At 38.3% G+C, this 4,111-nt stretch overlaps 1 non-coding gene across 1 annotated transcript; it reads right to left on the reverse strand.

The window, feature by feature from the left end:
* Positions 1–529: 529 nt before the first annotated feature.
* LOC148580022 (small nucleolar RNA R71) lies at positions 530–636 on the reverse strand. The gene has a single exon (XR_015899072.1). It is a non-coding gene; the product is annotated as a small nucleolar RNA R71 (small nucleolar RNA).
* Between the last annotated feature and the right edge of the window lie 3,475 nt (positions 637–4,111).

Here is a 4,111-nt window from a genome sequence, read left to right on the forward strand (position 1 = left end):
TGGGAAATCCAACAAGGATAGAACTTCCGACTAATCTTTTCCTAGCCAAGGCTTTTTATTTTAATTATATAAATTCTCTTGTTAATTTTCATTGCTTTAATTTACAATAATTTATTTTTCTATTCTCCAACTCTTAAAATTTCTCAGAAAACTTATAACCAATAACAAGAACACTTCCCTGCAATTCCTTGAGAGACGACCCGAGGTTAAATACTTCGGTTTATTTTATTAGGTTTGCTTTAGTGACAAACAATTATTTTTGTATGAAAGGATTCTTTGTTAGTTTAGAAACTATACTAGTAACGAGGATTTATTGTGAATTCTTTACTAGCAAAAATCTGTTCATCAATGCGCAACTGCGAGAAGACATGGAGCGGATGAAGCCGCAGTGCTGGTCTTCGCTTTCCCGTTCTCTTTAGAGGGAAAAGCGAAGGAGTGGTTTTATACTCAACCGGGTGAAGTTAGATCTAATTGGGACTTGTTGCGTAAAGAATTTTTGGAGAAGTTCCACCCTCCTCAGAAAACAGACAAGCTGCGAAGAGAGATCTCTTGCATTGTGCAACGAGATGGGGAGACTTTGTATGAATACTGAGAGAGATTTAAGAAGTTGCTGGAGGCTTGCCCTCACCACCGGATTGACGAGTTGGTTCTTATCAGTTATTTCTGTGAAGGAATGCACCACCAAGATAAGCTTCTCTTGGATGCCGTGAGTGGAGGATCATTGACCAAGAACAAGACCGCTGCAGAAGCATGGGATGTTATATCGGACCTAGCGGACTCAACTCAACACTCAAGGGCAAGGAGTCTACGACCAAAAGCTTTGAGTGAGGTTTCTCCCTCCGAAGATGCGATTTTGACTAAGACCCTTGGTGAGATGACGATTTTATTGAGGCAAATCACCCAAGGGCAACAAATCCCTCAAGCTTTGATAAATGCCCCACCTGAACCTCCAAGGATCGAAGGACCATCAAGGATATGTGGTGTTTGTGCTTGTAACACTCATTACACCGATGAGTGCCCTCAACTCAATGAGGACACTACTAATGACATGCCATCATGTCATGTTTTTCTATGCTTTTTCATACAAGAAATTGATGATTAGTACTTAAATATTGCATTCTTTTGTGCTTAAATGGTATATTTCTTTGATCTTTTGATTTTATAAACTTTGTAGGAAATAAGAAGAAAAAGAAGTAAAATAGCACAAAATGGGCTCAAAAAGAAAAAAAGAAGAACTTTGGGGCACATTTTAGAGTTTAGACACACTTTGGAGCCTTAGGCCACGCTTTTAAAAGCGTGGCCCATGACTAAATCAAGGAAGCATGCTCTGTTTGACAATCAGCGCTCACTAAGATAACTGGGGGTTCACTTTGTTAACTGGGTGTTCACTTTATTAACTGGGTGTTCACTTTGTTAACTTTCTCGTGAATTTCATCTTGGAAGCAAACGGAGCGCTCACTAAGTTAACTGGGCGTTCACTTTGTTAACTTGGCGCTGACAGCATGACCATGCCTTCTTCAAAGGACCATAACTTGAGCTACAGATGTCCAATTGATGCGCTTTTAGTTGCGTTGAAAAGCTGACATTTAGAGATTTCCAATAATATATAACAATCTATATTTGGCATGAAATTAAAGCACAAGTGATAGGTATCTTTAAGGCCCAAAAACACATTTTGGCCAGCGTTCACTATGGAAGTGAACGCCACGTTCATTTTCTTAACGTTTTTGTGACTTGCAATACTGGGCAAGGGAGAGTGCTCAACCAAAAGAGCCAGCGCTCAATAAGTGAACTTGGAGTTCACTAAGGTAGCACTAATGAAGACCAAAGCACCCAAGAGCCAGCGCTCAAAGAGTGAACTCAGCGTTCACTAAGGGAACGCTAGAGGAGGCAAGGTGCACACCAACAATGCACGTGAGGGGAGCACCAAGGCTACTGAACATGGAGTTCAAAAAGTGAACTGAACGCTCCACTGGGAACACCAATTGCATCCTAATCCACTTGAACCAAGTCAAACAATCCGGATCCACCCTCTCATTCAAATACAAACCAACAAAAGCCCATTGGACATGACTCAAAGGCACAAGAAACAATTATAATAGGAATTTCATTTGAATTGTAATTTGTTTTTAATTTTATTTTCACTTTCATTTTGTAAAGCAGATATAAAAGCATCTGTTTCATTTTCAAAAGGGAGCTCGGTTAGGCTGCTAGGTAGTAGTAGGAGTAGGAGTAGGAGTAGAATAGGAGGCTCTCTTTGATACACTTTTAATTTTCCTGCACCTTCTACATTTCAGTGACATTGAATTCAGTTTATTGAATTTAAATTTCTGCTACAATTTCCTTTTCTACTACAATTTCCTTTTCTGCTACGATTTCCTCTTCTGCACATTTACATTCTGCAACTTTACATTTGAGCTTGCTGCAATCTGAATTTACTTTTCATGCCATTTAAATCTTTTGTAATTGTTCTAAGATCGGATCTACTTATTTCTTTAATTTCCCTGCACCCAATTCCCTTTACATTTGATGCAATTTACATTTCTTGCTCTTTAAGATTTTACCATTTACTTTCTGCATTTTACAATTCCTGCAATTCACTTTCTGTTAGTTTAATTTCATCCAATTCACCACTGTTAGCTTGACTAGACTAATCATCTCACTAAAGTTGCTTAATCTATCAATCCTTGTGGGATCGACCTCACTCTTTTGAGTTATTATTACTTGATGCGACCTGGTACACTTGCCGGTGAGTTTGAGTGGAAATCTAATTTTCCCTCATCAAGTTTTTGGCACCGTTGCCGGGGATTGATATAGATCGACAATGATTAAGTGGGTGAGAAGTCTAGATTAAGCATTTTCTTTGTTTTTTGTTTTCTGTTTTAAGCTGATAGCAAGGTGTTTGTGTTTTTGCCTCACTAATCAAATCTCATCTGAGACATGAATTTCAGTTTTCTTGGCGATTGTATTTTACAAAATTCAAATAAAGTTCAACTCATCTTGTGATCAAACAAATTTTATGGGATATTACTCACCATCACCAATTGACTATTCTAATGGTGGTTGGGAGTCTCACCAAGAGATCATAGATTCTGAGCACTCCAATCAATGGAGATATGCTTCAGAACCACAAGATGAGCAAGAGAATCATATGGGATATTTTCCACCACCACAAAATGTTCAAGTCATTATTCTAATGGTGGCTGGGAATATCACCAAGAAATGATAGATGATGAAGCAATTCACATGAGATATGATCCAGAACCACAAGATGATTTATGTCATTACCCTCATGGTGTCTGGGAATATCAACAAGAATGTGAACAATCAATTGAAATGAATTTCCTCCCAGAGCCACAAAGTGAATCACACTGTTATGACACTAACATAAACTATGGCTGGGAAGGGAATTTCAATGCTCCATATGATACTCATCAAGAGACATCATTAGTGGAGTGTGCTTTCAATAAATTCATGCAAAATTGGCCCTCAATGCCACAAGATGAGCCATACTGTGATGAATTTAAAAATTCTTCAAGTTGTGCTTGGAATGATCAAAATCAGAAGGCACTTAATGAATCATACTCCATTAATCAAGAGCCATCATCACTTGAGCAAACCTTCAATTCATTCATGCTAAATTGCCCAACCTCACCTCCCAGTTCTCCACTTGAAAAGTTTTCATCACTTGATTTTTGCCTCAACACAAAGTTTCCTCCAAGATCTATACAACTCATTTCACCAACCACAAGATTCATTTCACTACACAGAAGACTCATTTCAACATTCACAAAATTCATTCCACAACTCACAAGATTCATTCCATACCATTCAAAATGACCTCACCACAACACATCCATATCCACAAAATCTCTCTCAACTTTCATCTTTTGAGCTAGTAGCTGAGGATCCCCTTCAAAAGTCCAGAAAATTATTGGAAAGGCAAGAACAATCCTGGAGAGAACAAGAAATCATTCTTCAAAAGATGGAGGAGCACTTGGAGAAAATAAGGAAACACTCTGAATTACTAAGCAAGGAAGATGAAGACCAATTAGTGGATGTGAAGGAGGAAGTGAAAAAGCAAGAAGAAGAGGCACCTATATCAAGCAAA

Source organism: Arachis ipaensis, chromosome B10 (genome assembly GCF_059453495.1).
Source record: "Arachis ipaensis isolate K30076 ecotype BB chromosome B10, ASM5945349v1, whole genome shotgun sequence".
Lineage (NCBI taxonomy): Eukaryota > Viridiplantae > Streptophyta > Magnoliopsida > Fabales > Fabaceae > Arachis > Arachis ipaensis.